The sequence below is a fragment of the Mustela nivalis genome, assembly GCF_964662115.1.
Source record: "Mustela nivalis genome assembly, chromosome: 11".
NCBI lineage: Eukaryota > Metazoa > Chordata > Mammalia > Carnivora > Mustelidae > Mustela > Mustela nivalis.
In genome coordinates, this window is record NC_139030.1 from 41,817,782 (window position 1) to 41,831,292 (window position 13,511).

Genomic DNA, 13,511 nt, shown 5'->3' on the forward strand with positions numbered 1-13,511 from the left:
TAATTTATAGCTTCCAAATGAGGAAAATAGAAAGGACGAGGAGAAAATATAGAAAGTCTTTTCAGTCTAGTGAAAAACCAGAACTGAAGCAAATGTAAATAATGGTATTCAGAACATATAAAATGGTAAAAAATAAATCCAGATTTCATTAATCACATAAATGTAAATTAAGATTAAACATACTGAATAGCAAACAGAACCAGATTTCATAAAAATATAAAACCAGCTACATGTTGTTTGTAAGAGATACATCCAAAGTAAAATGACAAGGCGTAAAGTGATAACAATATATTACTAGGCAGAATTCTGCTTCTAGAAATGGTAGAGTAGCTTTTATCTGGCTAAGTCTTCTATAACAATTATAAATTCTGGGTAACATATTAAAAAACAGCTATCTGAAGGCACTGGAGAATGACCAAAAGCAGGTTGATACTAAGAGGAATAAACATTTTGGGAATCACCCTGGATGAGATTTGTTTATAGAACCTTTTACCTGAAGGTACTCTCATTCCTCTTGGGTGCAGAGATACTACAACTCAAACAGACAGGGTACTTGGGTGGCTCAGTGGGTTAAGCCTCTGCCTTGGGCTCAGGTCATGATCTCAGGGTCCTGGGATGGAGCCCCACATCGAGCTCTCTGCTCAGCAGGGAGTCTGCTTCCCCCTCTCTCTCTGCCTGCCTCTCTGCCTACTTGTGATCTCAGTCAAACAATCAATCAATCAATCAATCAAACAAACAAACAAAAAGAACTCAAACAGACAAGTGCAATCTTACTGCTTCGAGGAGTCATTTGGCTGAGTTTAGAGATGCCCAAACAAGTTTGAAGTTAGGGAGGATAATCAAAAAAGGAGAGTCACAACATAGAGAGTCCCAAATCTATTGAACCTCACCCTAATTTTTAGCTGATTCCTTTGACTGTACTTATGCAGGACAGACTCCAAGGGGGCAGGTGGAAGGCAGAAAACTGCAACAGAAATTTCAGCTGCTGCCCTTTGCAAAAGAGATAGAGCTGGAAATTTGGGTCCAGATAGGTTAAGTCCCTTCTAAGACAAAAATGAGCATTCTTTGAAAGCAGATAATAAAATCTGGAATCTCTACAATGATTTGTTCCCAAGTTCCCGTATACAGTAAAACATTATTTAAACATGTGGATGTTTACAGCAGCTTTGTTCTGCAAGCTGAAACCCACCCAAATGTCCATCAACAGGGAAAAGGTTAAATGGAGAACTATTCTAACAATGGAATACTACACAGAAACAAAAAGGAGTGAACCACTGATTTATACAACAGCGTGGACTTACCTTACAGACCTGCTGAGTGAGACAGGGAAATACGAGAGTATTTGTTGTATGATTCCCTGTATGTGATGTTCTAGAAAAGGCAAAACTATCTATTGTGGAAACAACCAGAAACAGGATCATCTCTTGTGAGACTGAGGGGAGATGGGTATGAGGGAACCTGCTGCTTCAGTGGATAGGTCTGTATCGCGAAGGGGGTGGCTGTCAAGAACTGTGAAGGGTCTGAGGTTTCACTCTAGTTGCAAGACAGCAAGTTAGCCCGCCCATCTTGTGGATGCTGGCAACAGACACAAAATTCCTGGGTCAGAGACAAAGAACTTCAGTATCCACAGCGCAATAAGCAGTTTGAGCATCAGGTTTGTATTGGTTCCTCTTGTCCTCTAAGCCTTAAACAGGTAATGAAGAGGGGCCCAGATTGATGCTGCATATGCAGTAAGCTGGTGTCAGAACTGAAGATCCTCAGTCTTTTATAAAGGGTAGTAATTGTGCCTGCCCTTTGCTCTGAAAGAAGACATTATCTTTATTACACTGGACAGTAAACAAACCTGCTGTTTGCTCCAGAGGGGACATTACCTTCCAAGACTGTTCACTATAAAAGCATTCCTGAAAAGAGACAGTGTGCCTCTACTTGCGAGACATATGGAAACTCCAATCATTAGAAGTGTGTATGCATTTGTCAAATTTACTGAATCTTATTATCTGCACACTGCACTGTAATTTTTACCTCAAAAAATAAAACAGAACAAAGACCTGTAAAACAAACAAAAAATGAGGTGTGTGTCAATTAAGGGGACAGTAAAAGGAATTCTTTTGTCTTGGTGAATCTTTTGAAAGAGGTTTGGAAGGAGCCTGTCTGCTCTGCCCAAGTGGCAGCTGACCCTATAGTACACTAGTTCTTCAAACTAAAGAAGAATTAATCTACAGAAGGAGGCTTTTCTTTCTCTTCTTCTCACCAATGCGTCCCTGAGCACTCAGTACATTGGTACTCAATATAGTTGTTAGTTAAGCTTGTGCAGCAACCAAAGTACAAAAGGAACCGATGCTGTCACCCCAAAGCCACTGAGTCATCATTCCTTCTCTTGCCATCTGTATTTCCTTCTCTCCTTTGCTTTCTTCACTTCCTCTCATCTCACTTATACTTTTCTCTCACACCACTCTCTCAAGGGGCCACACAATGGAAAAAAATTATCTCTCCATTACATGCTCTATTTTTATGACAAAGATTTTATACTTTGTTCTTAAAGAACAGCATTGGAACTAGTATGTGAACTTAAGTGAAGTCATGGAGTCATACTTCCTGACTGTGAATATCAGCTCCATTATTTACTTGCTGTGTGTCCTGGTAGAAGTCATTCAATGTCTCTGGGTCTAATAGTTTTAATTCCATGGAACTGTTGGGACTGCTAAATGGGAAAAATTTAGGGAAAAAATTTAGGACAGTATTGACTAGCAAGAGTTCAATAAATGTTACCTGTCATTTCAAACTATCACCAAGATTTGTATGTGGACTGGCTGATTTAGCCATTAATCCATTTATAAAAAACACCAGAAGCATAAAATTGAAATTAAAATTAGAATTTCTAAAAATGAGCCTAGTAAATAGGTCTCAATCTGAAAAGAAGGCATCTGAACAATTACTAGGATATTTATAAAAAATGTAGATTTGTTTACAATCTACATTGTAAACAGTGAGGGACGCATATAGGACCCTTTATGTTGTAACTCAAATAAGTATTTTGTGCCCACTATGTGTAAAGTGCAAAGCTGGTTTGGATATTACAAAAACAAACAGGTTTTGCTCACAGAAAGCTTTCAATTTTGTAGGGGATACAGTATATTTTTAGATTTAAAAAAACTTATCCATGTTCACCAAGGAAAAATGGGCAATAGTGAAAAGTAAACACATGCACATTGGCTTCTTTTCAAACTCACTCCAGCTTAAAAATTTATAAACCACACTATATACAGTTTTGTATATTCCTTGCCTTTGCTAAATAGTAAGCATCATTTTCATGCTATCCCATAGTTCTGGAAGGAGTTGTTGTTGTGTAATATTCAATTGCAGTGTATGGTAGTTTCTGAATTATTTGTTACAGCTGTTGATATTTAGCATACCAGTTAAGAATACGGGTTTCAGTGAAGACTGTGTCCAAAGCGCAGCTTCCACCTTTGCTGGCTGTGTGATCCTGGGCAAATCCCTCAGAGCACCTTACAGCCTTTTGATAAATCGAGAACAATACTTCCTAGATTTTTGAGATGTATGTAAAGCAATTAGCCTAATGTCTGGCAAATAGTAACAGCTCAATAAATTGATTTATTTTTTTAAGAACCAGTTTTAGACATTTTGGTTCTCTCACTGACATGCATCCATACTTCTTTCTCCATTCTATAGCACTCTTGAGCTTAGAGGGGAGGTTTAGACACTGCTTCACTTACTAAATATGTCAGGCTAATCCCATTTTTCCAGCTAGCCATTGTTTCAAGTAAACCAAATCTAATCTAACTGTCCATGGCATTTGCACAATCACAAGAATGGATAATCAGTTTGTGGATCTCATTATGGTCCTATGAAGATAAATATTATAGTAATTTTTCTTCACATGAACTGCTCTTTCATCAAAGAATTAAACCCCACTCAGCATGGTGAACTGTTCTTTGAAGATATTATTTGCACTTTCTAGTATCTTAGATTTGTTTACATCCATATTCATGGGTAAACTAAGATATATAGCTTTGATTTTATCTGCCAAATTTTAAGTGTTGGTATCAGAGTAATGTTACTTATGCAAAATGAATGTGTGTACTCACCTTTTCCAGGCTGCATAGAAAAACTTAAAAACCAGAGGAATGATGTACTTTTCAAGTCTGGAAGAATGGATGAAGTTATCAGGGCTAATTTAAGGATTATAATTCATTGACAACTGCCTGAATTTCTTCTTTGGTTACTGATCTGCTCAGGATTTCTAATTCTTGTTGACTGGATATTCTAAACTGGTATATTTAACATTTTATAACAAACGCTTAAATTAAAATATATAATTGAGGATGGGACTTAAGTATCCTCTGTTTTTTCATACCACTGTTATTTCTAGTTTTGAATTTTTAAAAAAATGCATTTGCAAGGTTGCATTTTTACTTTTTTCTAATTTATTTCTAATTAGCCTTTATTGTTACTTTTGTTTCCAGTGTTATATGTTTAATTCATCCATGTACCTTCTCTGTGCAATAATGGCTATCAGTTTGCCCTTTAGCTTAGCTTTAAACATATCATCCTCTACTTTTGCCATTTTTCCACTCTATCTTATTGCATTTTTTGACAAAATAGCTATTTAGAAGAGGGCTTTAAAATTATCTTCCAGGTGACTGTGCTTTTATTTTCTTGTTTTATTATCTTGTGATCAAAGAATACAGCCTGTACAATTTCTCCCCTATAAAATGCCCTGCAGGGGAATTATCAGGCTGCAAGAATTGCTTTCAGCAATTTGGCAGTCTGCTCAGACGCTGACGGAATATCCGGCAGGTGAGCACCAAATGCTGAGCTATTTCATTCCTTCAGGAAAGCTGAGGCCCAGAGGGTCCAGGTTTGGAATGGAAGTGATTTCCTTGCAATGTGTCTTTAGGACAAAGAGGCCAAAGTTTAGAACAGTTCGAGGGTTTGTTTTGCTTTGGATCTTGCTGTAAATATTCTAAATCAGCTAATGTGCAGAGTTAAGAGATGTTTCTGGGTCCCCTATGCTGCCTGTCATTCAATATTGCTAGCTGATCGATCTGTAAACTATTCAATTTGAGAAAAAATTGTATTTTTTATACATAGTAATTTTCATTTTTTACCTCCCTCCTTGGTTTGATAGTTCCCAGAACACGTGTCAAGGTCTCCACCATAATCTCCACACTATTTCATTGATTTTAAAAGATCTTATTTATTTGAGACAGAGAGCACGAATGAGGGGAGGGGCAGAGGAAAAGGGAGAAGCAGACTCTCCACTGAGCAGGGAGCCTGATGCAAGCCTCCATCCCAGGACCCTGGGAACATGACCTGAGCTGAAGGCAAAGGCCCAACCAGTTGAGCCACCCAGGTGCCCCTCTACACTATTTTAAAGGCCTTTTGTATTTCTCCATTTCAATCCTATATTATTCTGCATATAAACCCTGGGGTTTGTTGTCTTTCCTACTAATTATAATTTTAGTAGTGAATATGCTATTTATACCTTCTCTAATTGTGCTCTGAAATACATTAATATTAGGTGTGTGACAGAATTTGATTAAAAGTAAGCCTTCGTAAGATGCAGATCATTTAATTCTGTTTTTAGAATTTAAACAATTTAAACAGTTTTGATCCTAAGCGCTATTCTTATTTCTTTCAACTTTTGTCAAATATGTGATTCCTTTTTGTCTTTTTCAAGGATCTGGCCAGGAGACGTTCTGTTATTAATTTTATTATTACCCAACTTAACAGATTTCAAACTTTTTATTTTTTTTAAGTAGGCTCCACACCGACTGTGGAGCCAACACAGGGCTTGAACTCACAACCCTGAGATCAAGACTTGCATTGAGATTGAGTTAGATGCTTAACCAACAGAGCCACCTAGGTGCCCCTCAAAAGATTCTTAAATTTACATTGAATTTTCAAAGTAAAAAGGAGGTTTTTTTTTTTTTTAACAGAAGATAGTATTTTATCCCTCATTTCACCTCCTAAAAAAGAAACTGTGATCTCTTCCTGGCCTTCAATAACTTAATCTGGGGTTAATAAACCCCATTTAAGTTTTTGAGATGTATCACTTAATAAATGTTTTAAATTATCCGCATTATCCTAATAATTTTATTGATTTCAGTACCTACCAACTTTCTTTTCTCATTATTTTCTTCTTAATTTTGGTAATGTGATTATATTCAAGTAATTTTTTTCTATAAAGGGCAAATAAGTTGTGCATGTTGCATACCGCAGAGAGATTTTCAGTGATAGTCACATGTGGATAACTGGAGAAATCCTGAACTACAGAACTCTGCTCTGTTCCAGCTGGCATTTATTTATTTATTTTTAAAAGATTTTATTTATTTATTTGATAGACAGAGATCACAAGTAGGCAGAGAGGCAGGCAGAGAGAGAGGAGGAAGCAGGCTTCCTGCTGAGCAGAGAGCCTGATTCGGGGCTCAATCCCAAAACCCTGGGATCATGACCTAAGCTGAAGGCAGAGGCTTTAACCCACTGAGCCACCCAGGCGCTGGCACTTAATGTGCAAAAGGGATCTTCATTTAAACTTGAGCCTTTTCTTAGATCAAGGATTCTCCTATTAAAACTATTGTTTAATTTGTTCTGTTGTTTTCTTTGGGAAAGCTTATTATTCAAAGGATAAATCTTTGTAATCAGCCCACTAAATTCATCTGAAGGTGCTTTTTTGAGTTTATCTTTTACTCTGGTGCTTTTGGAGTACTGTAACATCTTCAAGCTGCAGACTTCAAGCTGCAGACCCTTAAAGGGAAGCTTATTATGCAGAATACAGCACACTGAGAGAGGCAGCTCTGATCTGGTTGAACACCTTTCCTTTATTGGCTCAGGAGACCTAGCAGATTTCTGAAAACCAGTTTGATATTCACCTTTCTTCATTTGGGGTTAGATTTTCTTTAGCACTAGGACTATTGTTTCTGACACAAATTTTAATTTGACTTGTCCCTTTCTTTTCCCACTCTCTTAATCTTCTGCCCCCAACATCGTAAGGCTCTGTTGCACCAGGGAGGGGGCTGAAGCAGATATTTTCTAATATTTCTTGCTATACGTGCACTGGAAAAACAAAGCCCTTCCTTCTAAAAGCCTCGGGATATTGCTCTTCTCTCATACTGCAGTGGTGTCCATCCCATTAGTCTCCTGCTGTTTTGCTTAATTCATTAAGAAACAAAAACATCAGGGCGCCTGGGTGGCTCAGTGGGTTGAGCCGCTGCCTTCGGCTCGGGTCATGATCTCAGGGTCCTGGGATCGAGTCCCGCATCAGGCTCTCTGCTCAGCAGGGAGCCTGCTTCCCTCTCTCTCTCTCTGCCTGCCTCTCCATCTACTTGTGATTTCTCTCTGTCAAATAAATAAATAAAATCTTAAAAAAAAAAAAAGAAACAAAAACATTAATTGAAGTGTAAGATAAATTTTAAAAAACTGTATAAACTGTTAAGCATACAGCTCAGTAGGTTATCACTACACTAGTAAAGAAAGACAAGAATACCAGAACACCATCAGCGCCATTTCTGACTTCTCCCCACTCCATTCTGTCTAAAGGTGTATTTTGCTTGTATTTTTGAACCGTTTTATAGTGGCAATCATACAGCACATTTTTTGTTGGCTTGTTTCTTTTATCATCATGTTTATAAGATTCACCCAAATGGGTACATGTAACAAGTTAGCCCCTGTCCTTGTTACAGAGTAGTATCTCACTGTGTGCACTCTCTTGCCACTGGAATTGTTTCACTAACTTGAGGTTATTGTGAATAATCCTAAGAATATTCTTCTCTGTATTTTTTTGTACATGTGTGTTCTTATCTCCGTTGGATACTTGCCCAGAAGTGGAATTACTGAGTTGAGGGTAGATGTATGACGCAGCATTAGTTGTTTGTCAAATGTTTCCAGAGCGTTTAGGCCGGTTTACCCTACTGCCAGCAGCTCAGGAGAGAGTTCCTGAGGCTTTACATTCTCAACACTTGGTATTGTCAGTATTTTAATTTTTTGCTGTTTGTAACAGTGGAAGGGTATCTTAATAGAGTTTTAATGTGCATCTCTTTGATGAATAATATGGCTGAACATTTAATAGATTTAAAAATTATCCTTAAACTTACATTACCTGTCAAAGTAAAAAAGAGAATGTTTTAGTGTTTCTTTAAAAAAGATAAGGAATTTGCTCAATTGTCCCTTCCTCTACAAAAAAAAAAAAAAAAAAAAAAAAAAAAAAAAGAAAACAAAAACCCCAAAACAAAAACATACACAAAAAAATGGAACTGTGATCCCTTCTTGGCCTTTTTTGTGAAATGCTTGTTCAAATCTCTTGTCCATTTAGTTACTCATTTCTCAGTGAAGAGAGGTTTAGCTTGGCCAGCTGCAGAACTGGCAGACTCTGAGGATTGCTTTCAGCTCTTTTTCAGTCCACTCAAGTGCTGATGCTAATCCAGCAGGTAGTCAGAAATGTTAAACCCATTTCATTCCTCCAGGAAACCCAAGGAAGTTCATCAGATGTAGCCTTAGCATAGGCGAGGATAACAAATTTCCTTGCAATAAGACCAAAGTTCTTAGGAAAGACAGCTAGAAAGAACACCTTTTAAAAAAGAATGTTGTGTTAAGTATTCTAAATCTGCTAGCAGGTAGTGGCTAAGAGATCTTTTTGGGTCGCTTTGCTGTTCTTGTCGTTACTCTTCCCTTTTATGACTACCAACCCCCCATCCCCTGCCCCAGGATTGCCAGCTGTGGTTCTCTTGGTTAAGGAAAAGCTCCAGGGTAGTACACCTTCAGTGCCACCTGTTAAGAATCCAGAAAGTCTCTTCTGATGGGACTCCCAATAGTTGTCTGAAGTGATTATTATAGCTTTCTTATAAATAGCGTAATAAGGAATGTTAGATGATGGGAAGCTAAGGTGTCATCTTGCTTCACTAACAAATTATTTTGACATGGAATTTGAGTCAGCCACTTAAAAAATCTACCCTTATGGCTTTACCTAGCAAAAATTCCTTCTAGTTTCCACTATTCTTACCTAAAGGTCTATGAATAATGTTTCTTATTTTAATGTTTCATGGGTATTTTTGCAGAAAACTGGCATAGGAGTGTTGTGGGTGTTTGTATTTATACTGCCTTTATTATCTCTTTTATTTTCTAGGTGAGAAAACAGGTCCAAAAAGGCAATGTTGGTATCATATATGAAACTCGCTCCTGGGGGTACTGAAAGTTAATAAAATCAGTAAGATCTAGAAGACATGATATTCCTATATGACAAGTAACTGAAAGTTATTAAGTAGAAGTATACTGCTAATCTTTCAGGATGGTAAAGGAAACCGACTTTCATTCTCCCCCCAGTCCCATACTTTCTTTGAGTTACAGCAGTGAAATATGACTGGGCTGGGTGAAAGGCAAGATTACAGGACAGTGCCTAGGAGTCCCAGATTCAGGGTAAAAGTGGAAGGAAATGAGTTCTGCTAGGAGTTTCTGGTGGAAGCCAAGATAGTACCTAAATGGTAGGTGGGCCCTGGTGGGAGTTTGTGATGATAAAATCAAGATGAGTGCTTTCTCCCCAATCTCCTAGTATGGTTTTTTGTTTTTTTGCCATTTTTGGTTAATTTTGGCCTTGCCGATGCAAGTCAGCAAGTTCCAGTTTTCAGCCACCCCTGCAGATTCTTCCTAAAGTTAGTCCTATCAGTAATAAATCGCAATCTCCTTCTACACTGTCCCCCAAGTGTCACATTCCTAAGTTACTAATGTACTGATATGGAACAGGAAGGAAGTCTCTTGTGCCAAAGGATCAATGATTTAAGAATGTAAATACTATTTTCTAGTGCCAAAACCCAATATAACACACTTTGGCAAGGATGAAAGGGAAAAAATTAATGTATTTTTGTATATCATATCTTCCAGTAAATGAGGATGACTTTAATTAGATGACTTTAAAGTAGATGACTTTAATTCTCCTTTTAGCATTAAAAAACTGAAGCAAACAGAACAGACAAGCCCAGAAACCCTCTGAGAACTCTGTGCTAGTGAATTCTGTGACCAGTGTATTACTAATGCTGAAAAATGATGACAATATGTGAGCAAGAAAATCAGTTAGCAGCAACAGCATTCACCTACAAAATCAGAAACGGAGTACAGGCAGGAAAATTAAAAGAGTGTAGATTCATAGGAGTATCTGTGAGTAAGTACTTTGGTTATCCTATTGTGTTCAACATTTTCCCAATTTCTATAGAAAACAGTACTAGATTTTTGTATTTCAAGTACAAAAATGATTTTCCTAAAACACTGGTGCTCTCCCTCCACCACTTCTGCAGCAGCATTGTCAGAAAGGAGGTCTCCAGGGTACTGCAGCGGTTGCGGCCTTAGGCAGCTCGCAGGTTAGCAAGCTCACATGGATCCTGACATCAAGACATTGACTGCAATTCATCGAACACAGTCAGAGAACTCTCTTTCCCGTGACAGATAACCACTCAAATGGATTTTCACAGGGCCTGGTAACCTTCTCAAAGTAGAATATTAGGGACCTCCATATTCTACTGAGGACAAGTGTTTTCTACCTTAAATATAGTCAAAACATTGTCCTAATAATGAATGAACTGCAACTTCATGTTAACTAAATATTTCTAGCTGGTCCCCTAGTAATACCATACCTTCAGTTCCCAGGATCCATGTGTCCTTGAGTTACTGTTTCTAGAAAAGGAAATAATGCAATCCATTTATTAGAATTCAGATATTAAAATGAAACTTATCTAATAAGGATGACCTTTATGTTTTCTCTCTTTACTGAAGTCATATATAAAGATAGTTGTTATGATTTTAATAGAGCTTACCATCCACATATGGCAAAAATTAAAATTTGCAGGTGGTTATACCCCTGGATGAAAAGGCCATATATATATTTCATTTGTTCTTGACCTCACTGAGTTTTAGGCAAATAATTAAGAAGTTACTGAAAATTAAACTGCACCTATAAAAGATTTGTGGGTGCACCAAAAAAGCATTCATTTTGTAAAAAAGATTCACTTTGAGATTGTAAAAATACTCAGATACATATATGTTTATTTCTGTACTCCTGTGATTATTCTATTTCAGTTTTTTAAACACTGATGATAATTACATCACCTTCATGCTCCTTTGCCATTTAAAAGGAATGATACCTATCTATACACTTCTTAGAGACAAAATCTTTGATGATAATTCATTAAAATAATTTACTTCAAAATAAATGTAAATAAGAAATGAAATTAGGTAGAAATTTTGAGTGGCAAAAAGCAAATAATTACCATCCTATACAAACATCAAAAAATATTTGCTAACATGAAAAGCTGGCCTGACATCTTGCTATTTATCTCTAAGACCGCTTGTGTTTTTTAATTTCTTATTGTAATTTATTACGTACTGATATTAAAGCAGATGCTAAATTCTAAAAAATGCTTAAAGTAAAAAGACTCAGGAAGTTCTCAAAGTCTTATTTTTACAATAGTCCAATTTAAGGTCCAACATACAGAATCTCTTAAGGCCAGTGTATACTACAAAGTCAATTCCATTGATTATCCTATCAAAATCGCTTAGGAAGCTTACTGAGAAACTCAGTTCCAAATGTGCAGACTCGGTGTACCTGTATCTTAAACAAATAACTGAGGTAATTCTTGGGGACACTAAAGTTTAGAACTAAAGTTTAGACACTAAAGTAAGTTTCATTTCATGCTCAAGTACCTTAAATAACACTGGAATGCTGCCCTTCACAGTTTCTGAGTGGCAATGTTTATCACCACCTAGTGGTAAAATCTCTTATTTCTATTTTCTGTCTGTTCATTGAGATCCTGTAGGTCCAGGTTAAAAGAAAATAGCATTCAGAGAACATGAAAATTTTAGAGTAATAATTTCCTTAGTTTTTTGCATTAATTTTTATCTACAGTGGGATAAAAAACACACACAAAAAATTACAAATAAAACCACACCACTACCACTGAGTAAAAACAGTAGTATATACTGTAGAAGAATGTTTCCTGAAACAGGATCGTTGTAATACCAGTGCCCTGTTAGGAGTATGCCTCTAAAAACACATTTCCCAGTGCAAACTATGGTCTTCTTTTGGAGATACAGAGAAGATAAATATTAGCATATTAAAGGTTCTGAGAAGTTTCATGCTCAAAAAAAATCTGTGCAATAATAACCAAACATTTTCTAAACATCTTCGACCATGAAAACTTTGTCCCTAAAGAAGACTTACTGACTTCTCTCAAGATACTAGTATTTCAAGGAACATAGCTTGGGACATGGTGCTCTACAAACAGCAAATCTGATGCCTGCTTTCAGCATCTACAATCTACCATAAAAGACCTGACAATGAATGTACAAGAAAGTTTTGATCAGGGTTTATTTTAGATACTATTTATATTTGAACCACATATTTCAAAGAGAAGTTTATTCATCTGAATTGCTTAAATGCACACCTAATAAAAACCCCTCTATGTTGGCAGTTTTAGTAACTAACATATGCTGATCATCTAAGTATCTATGTTCTCATACCCAAAGTGCATTTGAGAAGTAAACATTTAATACAGGAGCACTAGATTATTAAACACTATTTCTTGGGTTTTAGAACCTCCTGGTTTTAAGAAAAACGTGACATTGTGGCTTTTAAAAATACACTTTTAGGGCTCAACTACAAGCGACAACTGAGAGATGCAGCTGGAAAACCCAACAGAAGGCTGCACTATAAAAGCAGTGGTTTGCAGGCAGAGAACTATGCTACAAAATCTCTTCAGAGTTTATATGAAAGAATCAAGGAACTAAATCTACAGAAGACACCTTATTGAAACCACAATTGGTTGCTGAAACTGGCTCCCTGACATCAAATGCGGAGTGGAGAAATTGGGATTATTTCAGCCAAACAGAAAATCTGGAGCTCAGGAAGGTATATGATAGCAATCACCCGAAAGATTCAACTTCTTCTAAATGGCCCAGTGAAAAACTTGAAGACTAAAAAGGTGAAAATTGTGAGGAATCAGATTTTTATCAATTATGAGGATCAAATAATGATGCAATGGACTCAAGTACGAGTTAAGAGAACACCTTCCCTACTTTTATACTGTGTAGATTAACCAGCTGCCAGACACATTTCTGGGGGAATTCAAGTATTCCTTGAGTGGTAGAGCCTGATAATCTGTGGGGCACAATCTGGTTCCAATCTGTGAAAATGAAACTATGTGCACAGTAAATGAGTTTAGGATGAATAAGTCTACCTGTTGGTAATTAATACTCAACTCCCTTCACTTAGGTTTTGTTTTTGTTTTTTTCCTTTCAAATGAGAGCATTTACTTTCTTCTCAAAATATGCCATTTGGTTCACAAAGATTCTATTCTCATTCAGTCAGTCTTGCCTGGGAAGATGAGATTGGAAATTTTCTCATCTAAATTTACTAAAATTATGGATTCAAAAAAAAGGATTTCAATTTTTCAAGGGAGGGATGTCAAACTGCAATCAATACTCTCTTATGCTCAGTGAATTTAATCCTT